This window comes from Delphinapterus leucas, chromosome 4, assembly GCF_059928025.1.
Source record: "Delphinapterus leucas isolate spDelLeu-1000000601 "Yukka" chromosome 4, BTC_Dleu_Yukka2, whole genome shotgun sequence".
Classification (NCBI taxonomy): domain Eukaryota; kingdom Metazoa; phylum Chordata; class Mammalia; order Artiodactyla; family Monodontidae; genus Delphinapterus; species Delphinapterus leucas.
The window spans coordinates 81,129,492-81,146,877 of record NC_143132.1 but is presented as its reverse complement, the minus strand read 5'-3'; the positions used below and the strand labels follow the sequence as shown (position 1 = coordinate 81,146,877).

General features: G+C 48.4%; 1 protein-coding gene and 1 long non-coding RNA gene across 17 annotated transcripts in view; one reads left to right on the top strand and one right to left on the bottom strand.

The window, feature by feature from the left end:
* DGKG (diacylglycerol kinase gamma) overlaps positions 1-4,672 on the bottom strand; it is a 206,741-nt gene extending 202,069 nt beyond the window's left edge. For 9 of the 15 annotated variants that reach the window (XM_089910720.1, XM_089910721.1, XM_089910722.1 and 6 more), the window contains exon 1: positions 4,350-4,670. The gene's annotated coding sequence lies outside the window, so the exon portion shown is untranslated. Of the gene's footprint in view, positions 1-4,349 lie in introns of all 15 variants that reach the window. The other 6 variants (XM_089910732.1, XM_089910727.1, XM_089910731.1 and 3 more) reach the window with 2 other exon arrangements.
* Positions 3,303-17,386, top strand: part of LOC111173019 (uncharacterized) — a 30,318-nt gene continuing 16,234 nt past the window's right edge. Inside the window, exons 1-4 of one of the 2 annotated variants that reach the window (XR_002644077.3) lie at positions 3,303-3,999; positions 5,246-5,335; positions 8,474-8,561; positions 10,668-10,950. This is a non-coding gene — a long non-coding RNA (uncharacterized LOC111173019). The remainder of the gene's footprint in view (positions 4,000-5,245; positions 5,336-8,473; positions 8,562-10,667; positions 10,951-17,386) is intronic. The other variant, XR_016393033.1, reaches the window with a different exon arrangement.

The window sequence follows — 17,386 nt, the reverse complement described above, 5'->3', positions numbered from 1 at the left end:
CCAGTGATAAAGAGTATCTGGACTTTATCAAAACGTTTGATATGATTCCTCTGATAATCTTTTGAAAAAGATGAAGAATTATGGATTTAGTGATAGTACAAGAAGTTAAATAAATTTTCTTAAAGAGTGCTATTTACTTATTGAATTAACATTGTCTTTCAGGAGCATATAGTGGAATGTCTCAGAATGCTGTAATATTCATCATTTTTTATTGATGACTTAGTTGAAGAGGTCATCAGGTTTGGGGACAACAGGAAGCCAGCTGGAAGGGACAGTATATATGCTGGATAGCAGAATCAAAGCCAGAAATATCTGGGCAAGCTGGCAAGACAGACTGAATTAAACAAGATAAAACTGGGAATAAATGCAAGGGCTCTGTATTTGAGTCCCAGGTAGCATCTGTACAAGCATGGAAGGGGAAGGGGGTGGCAGGCAGGGGATACAGTTCAAGAGTAAGTTTAAAAGACAGCTGGGTTTTTTCAGCCGATACTAAACTCAACAGATGTTACTTGTATAGACTGCTGGTTCAACCTGACAGGGTTTTAAGAGAAACATGAGATGTAGAAAAAAGGAAGTGATAAACTCACTGTACTTGGTGTTGATTAAGCATCCCTTGAAATGCTGTGTTTTATTCATTAAGAATAAAGAAATTAGGGGAAAATGGGGCAACAGTGATAATGATAGGACAACACTGGAGCCAGTGGCCTATGGGGCAGGATGGTGCAGTGGGAAGGGCACTTGCCAGGGAGTCAGGAGCCAGGTTATGCCAATATTGGTGGTGAGATCCTAACCAAGCCAGTTCTTCTCTCCGAGGGTGATGATCAGCCTCCCTGTGGAGAAGCACAGCGGGTGGTGGTTGGCTGGCCCGCTCTCCTAGGTTTTGGCTCTCTGGTCAGACCACACTATGGGTGGGTTCCTTTCTCCTGACGTCACACCCATCCAAGGACAAAACCTCTTGAGCCCCCAAGCAAAATTTTACACTCTTGAAATGCTATTAACATTGCAAATAATACCAATATTTCCCTTGGGAAGCCTTCAAGAGAACCCTTTCTCTGACTTCCTGGGAAGCCAAGATGATGACAATTCACATTACAAAGCATTACATTACAAGCAAAAGCCCTGAGAAAATAGGCTTTGAAATCATAAGGGCCTGAGTTAAAACTCAGCCTCTCTACTACTAGCTTTACAACCACTTACGTAAACTTCCTGAGACTCAGTTTCCTTGTCTGTGAAATAAGGTTACCACCAGGCTTGTAGTGATTTGAGTCTGAAGTAAGACAATGCATGCACAAAATACAGCACAGTGAGGGGCACAAAGTAGGTGCCCAATAAATGGTATAGCTAATGTTACCCTACATTTCCTACCGCCGTCCCTCCTCCTCCCCTTCGTCCTCCTCTGGCCAGGCAATGTGTTGGTTGCAGGGGATACTGTGGAAGACAAAATTCACACCTCTGCCTGCACCAAGCTTACAATCTAACCAGCACTGTCCAGTAGAACTTTCTGCAATGATAGAAATGTTCTATACGTGCATTCTCCAATATGGCAGCCGGAAGCCATATGTGGCATTTAAGTGCTAGAAATGTGACTAGTGTGACTGAGAAATTGAAATCTTAATTTTATTTAATTTTAATGAATTAATGAATTAATGAATTAATGAATTTAATGAATTAAGTGAAAATGCTAACAGTCACGTGTGGAAATACAGACAGCTTTCAGGTGCATTTCTGAGACCAACCAATCTGAGCAGAATAAAGGTTCATCCAAAGAGAAATGCACATAGAGCACCCAGTCTATTAGCTGGAAAATTCTCTACCACAAAATTTCCCCTTTCGTATTGCCTAATTCAGTTTCTCTTCTGTGGCCACATTCTTTTCACCTGAGGACATTTTTTGGATGATATGTATCACTTTATTTTTTACTGCATGATCCATAGTCACTAGCCTTGAGCGGCTGGGATGGGGAAGGGAAATGAGGCAGGTGAACTCTGTTACATATGAAAAGGTATCAACTCCCTCTGTGGTTTGGTAGTGGAATTCTAATACTTGGTGTAAACAAACACTTCTTCGAAAATGGCCAGTATGTGAAGAAGCTGTTACTGATTGGCTGGGCTGGCTGAATTTGGCTCTGATAGTGATGTACCTTCCTAGGAGTGAGGGCTGTTCTAATTATTTGTGTGGAGAAGTGGGATGTTATGCCATTTACATATTTTACACACTAATCTGATTTGTGTGCAATTGTGGGTGGTTTGATTCTTTGCACACTTTTCAACTTCCCACATTTTCTACCTTCAACATGAATTACCTTTACACTAAAAAGGTATATCATAGTGTTGCAATACAATAAGATTTTTTTTTTAAAAAAAGAGTTTTACCACAACAAAAACGGTAGGCGCAGCCTCCCCTCTAGGGATCAGCAGTAGAGGGAAGAGCTGCTGCTTTATGGGTACCTTCCTGAGCAGAGCCTCTCGAGCACAGCTGGGACCTCTGGGAGTGCAAGGTTGGCGGGATCCTTCCCTACCTGCTGCAGGTGCTCTGCAAGATTTGAGGGGGAGCTGGAACAGATGTCCTCAGTAGTTTCTCCTACCTCTGAAAGTCTAGGTTCCAAGACACTCTGATTGTTTATCATTTTCTCCCCATGTCTGGGTTGATCTGAACCAAACACTGACATGAGATTGTAAGGTGGCAAAGACTCATCCACTTGCTGCCTACTCCCACACCACTCCCAGAAAAATGCTTGTAATAACGCCTACAGTGCTATTCACAAACGTTAAGGGTGATCCGTAAAGAAAAGACTTGGATGGGAGGTTAAGCAAGGAAGTTAGCTTAGTGGCAGACGCTGTATTTCATGAGTATCATTTACCTTCGGAAAGGAGGCAAGTACAGCCCTTTTTAAGAAGACTAAGTCCCTTCCCACGTTAGGACACAGCCCTGGAATGAGAGGGGCATAAAGCACAAAGGTAAATTGTATGTGTGTGTGTGTGTGTGTCCAAATAGTGATGACACTTGCCCCCTATGATCTAATACCCTTCGCTGACAACGAGGGATGCCCTGTGCTCCAGTAAGCGACTCTGCGGGCTGTTTTTTAAACAAAAAATCCCAGGCACCGAAATAGCGACGTCGTCTCCCCCTTTCGAACCCGAGGGGCAGCCCTGTGTCCTGTGTGTCCTGTGTCCCAGCCCTGTGTCCTGACCGCTGCCCCTCATCAGCGACTCCCCCTGGTCCACACCTCCCAAACCAAGGTGCGTTCCCCCAAGTCCCGAAATGAAAGAAGAAAAAACGGCCCTCCCAGGCCCTCTTCCGGGCAGCGAGGTCATCGTATGCTAATGAAGCCGGAGGAGACAGCCGCCCAGCGCCCGCCTGCGAGCGTGCCCGCGGGTTCGCAGCTCTACTGCGCGCCACTGCGGCGCAGCCACAAATCACCGCGCGCTGCTGCAGACCCTCCTGCCTCACCGCGGGGAAAGAGGGAGGATGCGGGAAGGTCTGAGTCCCGCACCTGGATCGCTCACACCTGGGAGCTGCCTCCTGGCTCCGGTCTCGTGCTTCCCGCTGCAGTGATGGCACGGATGGGGGCAGCGCATCAGAATCACCTGTAGGGCCTTTTCGAACTCCACAGCCCCTCCCCAAATTCTAGCCCACTCGTCTAGAGGACGAAAATCACTGAATGTGCAGGATGGGTGCACTGGTGGAGTTTTCGAAAGCCCCACAGGTGATACTAGATGCACGCACACACAGGAACACACATCTTGTGACTCCGAGACTAAACAGGTCAACCCGACGTTCTCTCCCTGACCCTCCTCTCCTTCCGTAGCTACTATTTGTCAAGGTCTCCGCGTTCGCTTCAGCTTCCCTTTACGACCCCTAGCTCGGGGGCTTTGTGGAGTCCCCCAAAGTCCTGGAACCCCGCGGGACGGTCAGACGCTTTGGCGGCCAGACGTTAGAAAAAGTGTCCCCGCTCTTTGCCGCCCTTGTGCACCCTGGAGCGCGAACTGAATACCAAAGGTAAGTCTAGAAGGGGCGAAATCTGACCAGTTGCTTCAGCAAACTGCGTGGAACCAGGACGCCTCCCGCCCGCACACCTTTAAGGTTCGGAAGGTCCTCCCAGTCGAAGAGGAAGCCGGTGCGCCACCCCGGGCGCCTCCCCGTGCCCTCACCCTGCCAGCGGGGCATCTCCTCCGGCAGGGGCTGTGTGGCAGGTGGCATCGTCGGGGGCGGTGGGGCGCGCCGAGGCCTTGTCTGCAGCTCCGTCCCCTGGCCACGGGACCGGCTCCCGCTTTGCTCCCCTTTTCCAAGTTGCTGCAACCCGCGCCCCCAGCCCGAGCCCCCCTCCACCGCGCCGGCCACGGTCTTACCTCAGCATGCAACACTTTGTTGCGCGGTTCTCCGGAGCGCTCCTTCCTTGGGGCTTATTCCCTTACTTGGGAGGAAAGATGAACCGAGAGACTGAAAGGGGACCGAGGCTGGCGTCTGGGCGTCTTGCGGCCCGCGCAGCCCTCCCGGGTAGGGGGTTGGAGCTCGGGCGGCCCGGTGGGGGTTAGGCAGCGCCGGGGTCTCTGCCCGCTCCGGTACCCGCGGCTCCCGAGCGGTGCGTCTCGGCTGCCCGCTACTACGGCACTGCGGCGCCCTGCCCCTCGCAGCGGGCAAGTCAGGATGCCACGCTCAGAGCTGAGCCCTGCTTGCGGGCGCAGAGCCCGCCCCCCGCCACACAACCGCGTGCGCGCGCACACGCGCCACACCCCCGCGCGCGCGCGCACACACACGCGTGAATGCGGGTGGGTTCCGTGAGAGCCCGCGCCCCCTTGGTAGTTCGGGCACTTCTCACGGGTAGGGCTTCGGTTTGGGAGGAAGAGTTAGAGGCTGGGTGGTTTGCAGAGGATGCAGCAGTGGTGGGCTCCGCAGGGAGAGGCCAAAGGCCCGCTGACTCAGGGGACAGGGACAATGGTTTGACAAATACCCACATCTCAGCCAGGGCCTAGGCGGCCTCACTATCTCGACCAAGTCAAAGAAAAATCAAAAAATTAGAAGTCAACAAATTCGCTCCGTTCCCTAGGCACTGTCTCTAGCATTCAAATCACTGCCCCTGCCCAGGGACCTTTTTTGGAGGCTGGGGATTGGTGGCTGTTCAATCTGAAAAGCTTTCTCCCTCCGCGGGTATAGTGGCAACCGCCGCAGCTCACCGGAGCTGGGCTCTGATCGCTGGATCAGGTCTCAGGACTGAGGGTTAATTCCCTTTCTCCTTTGCTTTTAGGTGACCATGGGCTGTTTTCCTGCACAGCAAATAGACCTCTTCTTACTTTTAAAATGTAGAAAAGCACAGAAAAGGGGCTGGGAGTGAGGGGTAAGTGATGAGGGCCAACATTGGCCAAGGCACCACTCTTTCCATGACATGCAGGTCTGTATGGGGTGACAGTGGTGGTGATGACACTATCTCAGGCATGTCACACCAGCAGGGTGACTTCTGTCCATTTCACAGCACATTTAGAGTCATCCGGAGTTTGGTCTCTCATCTGTAAAATACGTAAAGTTTACCAGTTTCCACAACTGAGAATTCTTTTCCGCCAGCAGGCAGTAAAGGTCCCCGGCTCAGGACTGCAGCCAAGAAAAGCTTTCGGCGGATGCAGAGGCGCCAGGGGTCCCTGGGTGTCTGGGCATTTGGGGAAGAAGCCTCAAACATGAATGTCAAACAGCCCCGAGGACCCTGATGGTCAGCGTCCATATTGGGCCATCTGCAGGCAGGATGAAGGGACACATGAGAAATTGAGGCTCAGAGATTTCCCAAAGGTTCCAGAGCATAGTGAAGGCAGTGCCAGTACCAAGGACCTCATGTTCACACTTCATCCTACCATTCACCTGTCATCTATCTATCTATCATCCTGGCTTGGTTCTTAAAGTTCCCTTCAGCTGGTCTGAAATAATCCTGGTGAGGGTGCTCTCAAAGTTCTTTTATCTTTTCTTGTTTTCCTTTCACTCACTGACTCATTCATTTCTTGACTATCTGTTAAGCTCCTCCTGTGTCTTCCAGCACTTTCCCCTGACTCTAGTCCTGGGCCTTCCTTGGGAAGAAAGAGGAAGCAAGAGACAGAATGGGCTTAGAGCTGTCCCTGTCCCTGATAGAAGAGAAGGCTGGTCTCAAGCTTACTGTATGCATTTTCACTGTGCTAGGTTGGGTGGATGTAGAAGACAAAATCCTCGCCTTCTGAACCACATTTTCTGTGGAGGGAAACACGCTTATCCACACGTCACCAGAAAACAGTTTTGTTCTGTCTAATCCTGCCTCCTTCCAAAGAAGGGGAAACTGAGAGAGAGCTTGTATTTGGCCGGGCATTATGGTGGATATGGGGATGCATGCTTGCAGGTAGGGGTTGGGGCAACATGGAGTTATTCTGCCTATTTGAACAGGAAGGAAATAAGTTGGGTGGGAGGAATGGGAAAGACATGCAGAGACAGAATGCAGACACTTGGCTGGGAGTGCGCTGAGGAAGAGTAACGAGAGAGAAACGTCCAGAACAGGGCTGCCAAGCAAGGATTTGGAGAACAGGGATGCTTGCAAAGATCAGTAAGCAGTTTGCTAGGGGAGAGGGGGCTCGCTACGAGGTTCCTGCTCTCTACCCTTCCTGTGAGATAAGGCATTTGTAAAGGCATCTGTTCCCCAATTTGTGAGCGGATTCCTTTGGGGAACTCAGGGTGGTGTTGAGTTCAGCATCTGGGTTGATGTAGGGTGAGTACAGAGAAGCCTGTGTGGGCAGAGGACTTAAAGACAGCTGGCCACTGGGTTACATGCAAATAACATGTGGGAAAAGGGTTGTGCAAGAGGTTGAAGCAATGCGGAAGGCAGGGGGCTGGAGGTAGGGAGAAGCATGGAGAACATTTATGTTGATTGAGACTTTATGGGGGAGGTGAGGTTTGGGATGGGATGTGAGAGGAGAGTAGGGATCTGACACACAGATCAGCAAGACAGGACAACCTAGCTGAGGGAAAGCGAAAGCACAGAAGGAGGACAACTCATGGTGAGTTCTGGGCCTTACAGTAGAAGAAAGGAAGTTGGGACCCTGTTGTAGAGGATCCCTAAGTGCCCTGCCAGTGGTGTAGACTTCAGGCTATGAGTATCGAGGAACTATGGAAGATACGCGCTTTTTGTTGTTCTCGTTTGGTTTTGACAGGGAAGGGGCTGGGAGGCCTCTGATGCCAGCTTCCCCGGGTAAGGGCTTCCTGTCAGAATGGAGAGTCAGGTGGCAGAGATGTCATGTTGCTGCCTCTGTGAGAGCCCAGGGGTGCAGGTGGCTCACTGCAACAGGGCGCCCAGTGAGGGGCTGAAGCCCAGGCCCCACCAGCCCAGCCGTGCAGCGTGGCAGAGCCAGTGTCCTGCCTTTTCTCTAGTTTGCACAGGGGCTTGGCATGTGCTGACAGAAGTCCTGGCTGCTGAACTCTGTCTTTGAAAAGGCTGAAGCCCCAGTGAAACAAGTGAGGATTTATTGAGCATTTGCTGTAAGTGCAAATACAGGTAAAGTGGAAAGAGTATGAAGCAGGAGTAGCTGTGAGCCTGAGCACACCTCTGCTCTTGGGTGATACTGGGAGATGCACTGCAGGGTACAGAGGAGGAAGCTTACTTCCTCCCCCCAGAGCATTTGCAACCCATGGCGGCTATAGAACAAACACTCAAAACGATCAAGAAGCAATGAAAGACAGTATAAAATTAAGTGTCGAGTTGTACAGAGCAGATTCTCAGGGCGTGAGAAGGGGGACCTCCTCCCAACTTGAAGAGTCCCGGAGGGTTTCAGGGAGGGGGAAGTTCTGGGCTTCCCAGTGGAGCCTGCGTTGGGTCCAGGTTGGAGAGGAGAATGCGAGGAAAGGGCTGGAGGCTTCTGAGCGTGGGCTTCAGCCTCCGCGGCCACTCTAACGCTGTTCCCATTGGTGGCCAAGCACTCTGATGAGCCACCCTTGTTTCTGAGAGGCAGGGCAGTTTTGGATGTTTAACTGGCTCAACACTTTACATTCCCCGAGACTTCAGTGTTGGCAGCTCACACTTGCCATGTTGCTCTGGGAACACATAATGCGAGCCAGCAGCTGATGCCTGATCTCTATTGCCAAGGCAAAGCCGGGGCTGCGTCAGGTAGCTGTGTCTGGAAAGCTTTCAGTTGGAAAGCTTTCAGTTGGACTGTCTCTGACAAGCTGGGGGAACTGCGCGCGGTGCTGCCCATAGCTGAGGTCACAGAGGTGGGGTCAGTGACTAGGGACCAGGAGACCTGATTTCAGTCAAGACCCTGCTTGGGGGGATCAGTTTGCTTCATTTTTCTGGGCCTCACTTTTCTCACCTGCAAAACCAAAAACTTACACTAGATTATCTCCAAGTTGCCTTCCACCCAGTATTTCATGATTTCATAATTAGTAGGATCTTTCCATTTTATCAAATAGGTAGAAGATGGGAATGGATATTAAAGTCCTAACTTTAGCTTTCCTCTTTGCTTTGGTTGTAAAGGTTGTGCTTGAAAGAAATTGTGAGGCTGTGGATGGGGACAGAAGAAGTAGGAGGCTCGGCTCCTGGTCACAGTTTTGCCAAGAACAGGGTAAGTGAATCCAGCCCTGGGAATGTAGGCAGGGCAACCCCCTCTATGGGCCTCGGGTTTCTTATTAGTAAAATAAGGAGGTTGGAAATGGTCTCTACAACCCTTTCTGGCTCTGCTACTATGTTAAGCACTGTCAACTGAACAACTTTTAAGTACTGCCTCATAACCGGGGTGGACCACCTCCACAAGGCTAGCTTGAAAAATAACCACAATAACAACTGATAAACTTGGGGGGAAAGCACAAGAGAGAAGCCATGAGGTTAAGAGTAATAAACACACCATTTACATGGAATTGGAAGACCTGGGTCTGTGTCTCTAAGCCTCAGTTTCCTCTTCTGTAAAATGGAACTAGCAATACCTGTACCACTGGATAGGGTAATGATTAAATAAAGAAGCATATGTGAAAATGCTTTGTATATTTAGAATTGCTATGCAAAAAATGTATAGTTATTAAAGATGGTCTGTTCCCCTAAGACAGTCTGTCTTTAAAAAAAAAAAAAGCCCAATTATATTACTTACTTACTGGTCTGCTTCCTAGGAAGCAACAATTTGGGTCAGTAACTGTCTCCATGCCCCTAAGGATAGCAATATTTTAACATGAAAACTTAATAAAGGAGCTGGCGGACTTTAGACTAACAGGCTGCAAATCTGCCCCCTGCCTAGAATTATGCAATGTTACAGTGGATTTCTCAGGAACTTTGATTGGGTTTATTTGAAAAGGAAGGAGACACCCACCCATCCAAGATCCTGCTTTGATTGTTGCCTGTTGAGAGAGGCCCGGTGGGAGGAAGGGAAGGGAAGGGAAATGTGAGGAAGTAGGGACAGAGAGAGAGAGAGAAGCCTGTTGCCTTCCTGTTGTATTTTGGGCAATGGATGCTTAACTTCATGCTTTAATGAGCTTGTAAAGAGGCTAATTTTGGTTCACTCACATCACTCTGGATCTGTTTTCTGCTATGTCTGGTCAGGAGACACTGCTGTGGAATTCTTCACTGCTGTCCCTAAAGGGGAAGCTTTTCTGGGGACCCCTGGGAAGAGCCACAGGGAGGAAAAGCTTCCAGTTCCATAAATGACCATGTGCTTCAAAGCCTGTCCAACTCACAAAACTTTTGAGAGAATCAGTCCATTTTTAAAAATACTGGTCACTTCTTTATCTCTTGTTAACCAGTTTAGAGGGACAAAATGTCACAATATGTTAGAAATTAAGGGGGCCCCTAAGTGCTGGCCCTTCTCTCATCCATTCTCCCGCCCTGCTGCCAGGATCACTTTCTGAAGGCAGACACCCCAGAGCCCTCCCCCTGCTTAAAGGCCTTCAAGGCCTCAGATTCCTCATCTATAAAATGGACATGATAATACTTATTATGCATAAGTTCTTACGGGGTTTAGAAGAAATTACCTTTTAAAAAATTCACACAGCATAGCACAGGGAGATCGGCTCGGTGCTTTGCGATGACCTAGAAGGGTAGGATAGGGAGTATGGGAGGGAGGCTCAAGAGGGAGGGAATAGGGGGACATGTGTATGCATATGGCTGATTCCCTTTGTTGTGCAACGGAAACTAACACAGTATTCTGAAGCAGTTATACTCCAATAAAGATCTATTAAAAAAATTAAAGTAGCTGCAAACAAAAGTTAGCACAGTGTCAGTCACATAGTAAGCTCTCAGTGAATGGAATTATTGTTGTTACTGCTTTAGAATAACCTTGATATTCCCTAAAATGGCATGTGAGGTCCTCCATGAAGTGGGCCCGGCTAACTCATCCACTTAAACTTCCTGTAAGCCCTTCAAGGACTCGGTCCACACGTTGACTGGCTTCATCATCCCCACACACCTTGGACCCACCCATCTCTGTATCCTACTCAGGCTCCTCCCACGGCAGGGAGAGCTGCCTTTTTCCTCTCTCTTACTCTTTCTATAGTGCTACCTCTTGAAGTTAATTATCCCCTCTCCTCTCCTCCCATTGAGATTTATTTAACACTTATCCTAGTATTTACAGCAGGCTGCCTCCTATTATGGTTCCTTGCATGTGCTTCACACCCATTGCCCTGCCCCATCCCTGGGACAGCAATTGTTCCTCACACTACATCTTAATCATCTTCCTGTCTTTCAGAGAGTATTGTGCATCGTAGGGGATCAATAATATTGGACTGAATTTAAAGAAGACCTCCTTGTTGTCCCTGAGGTTCTACCACTGAGGGAAGGTTGATCCCCACTTTCAAATCTTCTAAAGAGCTACCAGTCGCTGAGCACATACCGTGTGCCAGGCACTGTGGCGGGTTCCTATGTTCACCCTCCTGAGAGCACCTTCAGCCTCGCTTTACCCTGGAGATCTGATCGCTCAAGATCACCCAGGCACTAAGCAGTGGAGCTGGTAAGAGAAACCAGAACCCTCGGTGAGTACACTCCCCACTTCCTCTGAGTGAGTGTCTCCCACACTGAGCACGCTTGAATTTTCATTCTACAGCACTTGTGAACAAGTCGAACTGTATGATATAAAACTGGATTATTGCTGCCTGGCTGTATTTTTTGACATCTTCTCCAAGTAGTTTTGAGCAATATGATAATAGAAATAAATAACCATTTGTTAAATACTTATGTATCTAGCACTTTACACACACACACACACACACACACACATTAATTCTACAAAGGAGATGTTATTAATCCCATTCAACAGAGAGTTTAATTGGGGCCTGCTATTGGCAAGGAAGTACTGGGGGGGATGTGATACTCAGGGTGGAAGCTATTTTCCAACAGGTATAATGTTTTTGTTATTTTAATCACCAGCATACCAGCTGAATCTCAGCCCTCAATTTTTACTGAATGATTAATAGTTTCTTTCATCTCTCTGACATATGCTCTTAACCCTAAACCCATACATACCTCGTGAAGTGACAGGTAGTCACTGGCCACCTTCTTCCACCACTGAAAGGAAACGGGAGGAGAAAAAGGGGCAGGGCGCTATACCAAAGAGACACAGTCTCAGGAGACAGACTTAAGCTCAGCTGAGGTGATGTGCCTTCCTCTCCAGCTGGCAGTCCTCCGGGTGTGGTCTTCAAATCACCTGGGTCAGACTCTCCTGAGTGCTTGTTAAAATGCATATTCCTGGGTTCTATCTCAGACCCATTGAATCTGCCTCCCTGGGGGCAGAGGCTGGAAATTTGCATCTTTAAACAAATCCCGCAGGTGACTCACCTGGACCCTGAAATCTGAGTACCACAGCCGGTGCTAAGCTCCTGTCAGGGATCCCTTTCAACTGCAGCTGTTCCAGATGAAACTGGCTTTTTCTCAAGTTATCAGCATCCATAATAAATAAAGAGAAACCATTTAAATTTTCATTTTATTGCTTCCCAGTGTTGCCCCTGGTCCAAAGGCTATTGTACAGTTTGGCACATTCCATATGTCTATTTTATGATGTTTAAAAGAAAAAGTTCCCTTCACAGTATAGCTTTATGGCTTCTTATTATTTTCCTTTGCAAATATCTCCAGTTAGAGCTACATTGTCAGTTACTTTTCTTAACGTGGGTCCATGAAAAAGTCTATTCAGAATTTCAAACAACAATTTCATAAATAGACTTTCAGAACACAACATGTTCCTAAGTAAGGAACTGTCTGTATTTTACAGTTTTTGTAGTTATTTATCTCTGAGAAAAAGATTTTTACAGTTAGCCCTAGAAGGATGTGCTTTGGGGGACTCTGAGTTTTCCCAAATCTCCTTCTCACAGAACTCTAGCTAGCTTCGTGGCTTTCTTGATCTGCAAATTGTTTCTAGGTGTTCTGGGAGTTTTGCCAGTTTGGGATATATGAACTACAGGTGTAGGAAGTGGACTTCTTTTCTCATTTGTGAATTTTTTCGTTTAAAGATGCTTCTTGGGCACCTCCAGTGTACCAGATGCTATGGTAGGCACTGGGGATTCAGACAGGCGTCTTGCTCTCTGTCCTTGAGAGGCTGAGTCTAGTAGGTGGAGCAAAAATTACCGACCACCCAGGGAAGGAATTGGTGGTGAGAAGGGTGCTGTGGGATTAAGGTCTAAAGGGAAGAGAATCAAGCAGTTGGTGGAGGAAGGATGAGAGAGATCCCAAGCACCCACCGGGAGTTCTTTTTCTTTATTTATAGATATTCCATTGCTTTGAGCGATCCCCACCTCTGCTGGCCTAGGCATGCACACCAGCAGATGTTCCCTCGGTGTTTGTGACAACAGCAAAAACTCCTCTCCCTGTGCTGGGGTATGGGGGCAGGGCTGGAGGCGGGGGAATAGACCAGGGCCATTTTTCAAGTGGGTGAGGGGCAGGAGATGCTAATTCAGAGGTGGAAGGCAGGGAGGACCCTGCATTCTATGGCTTTGTAGGGGCTAGGAGCTCTATGTATTTTTTCAAAGAGACTCTAAACCTGTTTTCTTGCCACTTCCTCTTGTTGGTCCTGATCTTGCTTTGGCATCTGTAAGAATGAAACGCATCCCTTTTTTATAGGACATCTCTGCAGATACTTGATGGCAGCTTCCGCATCCCTCCTCCTCTTTGCCCCAGAACATTCACCCATCATTCATTCTGGTGTCCATCCAATACACATTTAGTAACCAAACGCTCTTTACGAGCCTACTTTTTCCAGGCACTCTGCTAGGTGCTGGAGGTATGGAAATGAAGAATGGGCCTGTGTTTAATGGGAGGACTGGCGTGTGGACAAATGATGACACCATGGCCTCACCATTGATCTGGGAGAGAAAGGCACAGGGCATCCAGCTGGGGTAGGTGGCTGGAGGGGGCTGGAATGAGACTTCTCAGAGGTAGGTGATGATGCCTTATCTGTGTCTTCAAAGCTAGCCAGGGTCTTCTGTCTGTCCTCCTGTGACACATGGGACCCATTGACACCTGCTGCCAGGGGTGGTCCCAGGGCCCTACCCAGTGGTGTGCTGGAGACAATGGTGTGCATCTCTTCCCAATTCTGTGCTCAGTGACATCATGTTGGTAGTTTGAAATCAGCCACAGTGAGAGTATTTATACCACTGTGATTTACAGCAAATGCTGCTGTAAATCAGGCACCCTTGCCCCACTCTCACCAGAGCTGTTCGTCAAATATTTAGTAGCAGGTACCTACCATACCACCCCATACATGATGCATGGTAGAAACTAACACAGGGAGGAGGAAGGGCCTCAGCTTAGCTTCTAGTTCTACCATGTGAATGGTCTGCCCACCTTCCTACCCTTACCTCTCCAGCCTCCTGGGTAAACACTCCACTCAGACCCTCACAGTGACCGCTGCCCTCCATTGGGTCCCTCAACAGAAGCCCCACGAAGTCTCTAGGAGTAATGCGGTGTGCCACTGTGTTGAGAACCGGGGAGCTGGTTTCTGACAGTGGGTCTCCTAAGGGTGATGAGGCTAAGAAGGTAGAGACTGCTGCCCACACAGCTCTTCTCAGATGTTTCCCCCAGAAATATCACTGTCACTGCAGGGTAAGCTTGTGTCTTCCTCCTTGGGTCTTGAGGCAAAGCTTGAAGCACATACTGCGAGCTTTGGATTTCTTTACTGCCTCATGCTTGGTCATTAAAATTGATAGAAATTTGGACCTCAACTCCATGATCTTTTCCTGATTGTTTAGTATAGAAATAAACAGCAGAAATGTGCTCTTTATCCTTTTGCTTTTGGGTGGTGAATGGAGATGGAGAAAAGTTCCCAATTTGAGCTCCAAAACCCGAGTTACTGTATAAGCATCATTGGGCTGCTTTTTTCTAGGTGACTGTCTGCTTCTTGTATGAAACTCAAAACATAAATATATTTGGAGATTTTCTTCCTCAGCCTGGGTAATGGTGTTACTTCATCTCTGCAGCATCAAAAAAAAAAAAAAAAAAAAAGAAAGAAAGAAAAGGGGAAGAATAGGAACTTGGCCAGTTTTCCATCCATCCACGAAGTCAGAGTCAGCTTATTTTGTTGCATTCTGGTTGCTGGGTTTTCTGCTCTCTTCTGCTGACAATTACATTTAATAGTCATTTAAGAGATTGATTTATATCATTGAGCCCTATGCAGTTTTATATTTAATTTCTGTTCTTGTCAAGAATCTCAAAGATATCGAGAAGAAAGGAAGACGGAGAAGGAAAATACGTGTCATGTGCCAGCACTCTCTTGTGGGTTGTGTCATTTCATCCTCACAGCAGCCCTTCAAGGGGGAGGCAAGGACCCTGATGCTCAGGAGAGTTAGGTGAGGCACCCAAGGTCACAGAGCTGGGGTGGCAGTGGGCAGGAGGCAAGTGTGGTTCTGTCAGACACCGAGGCCCAGCCTCATTCCACCTCATTGCCTCTCCTCATAATCACCAGATGTCTTCAAACTCCAGGGAAGCTGAGGCCAAACCTCATTTTTCCACAAACCAAAAGGGGCCTCTGGAGCTCCTTGGGTGAAGATGTCCTGCATTCAGTGTCCTCCCGTGCTGTGGCCAGAGAGGGTCCCTCAGGTCTGGGTCCCCATGGGGATGCAGGGTTGTTCCTGTGGTTGTGAAGCAGAGAGAACCAGCCCAAGGACAGCTGGAAGGAGGCCAATGGAGGCAATCACAGCGGTAACAGCTACAGAAACAAATCCGTCAGCTCCCCTGCACTGCTCACCTTGCTGGGCCAACTCTCACCCCGACCCCGCAAGGAAAGTATTACTATTCTACAGTACATTTCACAGGTGAAGAAACTGAGTGTCAGAGAGCCTCCATGACTTAGCCAATGTCACACAGCCATGCTTACACCTGGGGTTTGAACCTGAGACTGTGGAGCTCTAAAACCTGTGCTCTTTCCATCACAGGACCCACCTTCTGAAGGCACCTACTAGGTCCATTTTCTTTTTCTCTCCTATTGTAGACAGGTTTGGGGATTCCCTTGTATGTAGGTTGTTTGACATCTTTTGTTCGTTTTTATTGTCCCTGATTATCATTATTCCTTATGCTTATCCCTGCCATTCTCCCCACCCTTGTGACTTTTCCCCCTAAGAGCAGCAATCCTCTGGGGTCATCTTTGACCTCTTTCCGCAGGAGCACAAACCAGTTGTTCTTCCCTCCTATTGAAGCTGCTACCCTCCCCCTCCCACCCCTGGAACCAGCAGAGAAAAGGTATATTCACAGGAGCATACCCGGAGGATGCGGGCAAAGGAAGAAATGGTAGGTTTTGCTGTTCTACAGAGCAAGTGAGATTTCTTGGTAGAAAACTTACAAGTATTTCTAGACACAGCCATGGCTGCTAGAGCCTCCAAAAGGATCTCCCAGGAAAACTTTCATACTGGAGGGATAAACAGATTGGTCTTGGCTCATTTGCCTGTTCATCTTCCTAGAAATGGGGCCTGGGGAGGTGACCCCTTTAGACAGGGTCTAACTCTATATCCCCAACATATGGGATTTTATGGCATTAAATGGAACATTTGAACTATTAACTCCAACTCAGCATGTCCCAGAATCAGTTTGTCTCCTTGTGTCCCATAAATTTGCTTCTCCACTTGTGCTCCTTTCCGTAGAGATTGGCTCCCACTCTCTGCAAAGCCACCCAAGCCAGAAACCTCAGGATCAGTTGGACTTTCCCTCTCCAGTGCCCCCTTCCATCTTCAGCCCCTCAGCAGTGACGATTTGTTTTGCTTCCTTGCTGATTTCCACATCTGCTGCAAGAGAGCAGATTCCTCATGCGTCCCAAAATGCAGATCTGATCATATCACTGTCCTGTGATTTTCTCTTTTTACAATTTCCCCAATACTTTCAACGTGAAATCGTAAATTCCTTTCCCCATCCAATAAGACCTTTTGTGACTTGGTCCCTGCTTACCTTGTTCTGACTCATTTCTCATCTCTGCCCACTCCCGTCTACACTCCAGACATTCTGAAGCACTCCATTCGGGGCTTTAAGTAGTTGCTGGTCCTTGCGACTCCTCTAAAAATACATTTTATACCTCCTTTCAGGTGAAGAATCTGAGCCTAGAATCACACAGCTAATAAGCAGCAAAATCTGATTTTAAAGACAAGTCTCGGGCTTCCCTGGTGGCGCAGTGGTTGAGAGTCCGCCTGCCGATGCAGGGGACACGGGTTCGTGCCCGGGTCCGGGAAGATCCTACATGCCGCGGAGTGGCTGGGCCTGTGAGCCATGGCCGCTGAGCCTGCGCGTCCGGAGCCTGTGCCCCGCAACGGGAGAGGCCACAACAGCGAGAGGCCCGCGTACCGCAAAAAAAAAAAAAAAAAAAAAAGACAAGTCTCACTGTCACTGAAGACCAGGTCTTTCTGACAGATCTGGGGAGCCTGGCATACTTTGTGGATTTTGCCAGGCCTGCAATGAGAGAGAGAGAGGGGAGACTGAACCCCTTCTACTCAGAAAATCCCGACATCATCTGGCTATAACCCTGTCCTCTCTTTCTGACCCACATGATTTTGCAGATGTGAGGGGTGACTGAGCCCCAAGGTTAATAATCACTGTGAAATTCACTGTGGCCAAAGAGAAGGCACACGATTCATCATGTGAACTGTGCTCAGATCCCATTGCTTGAGTTTAATCAGGCTAATGAACCAGATGGCTTCCTCTCTAAAGTGATTTCTGCTGTTTCCAGTAGTGAATAACGGCACACCAGGATTTGAAAGGGAGAAAGAAGAAAATTCAGCTGGGGAGAAACATCCTCCAAGTTACCCAGCTGATGGGTTGGCAGTACTGGGAGAGGTGGGGCAGGGTGGCTGGGGTATGGAGGAGGAACAGGGTGGGTGGGAGCTTCGTGGTGTCCATTCTAGGCCTGTCACCTCCAGGAAAATGTTCCCAAGGAAGGGGAGCGGTTTTTAAAGTGTAGAAGATAATTCCAGGGAACTCAGAGGCCAGTGCCTTCAGAGGAGA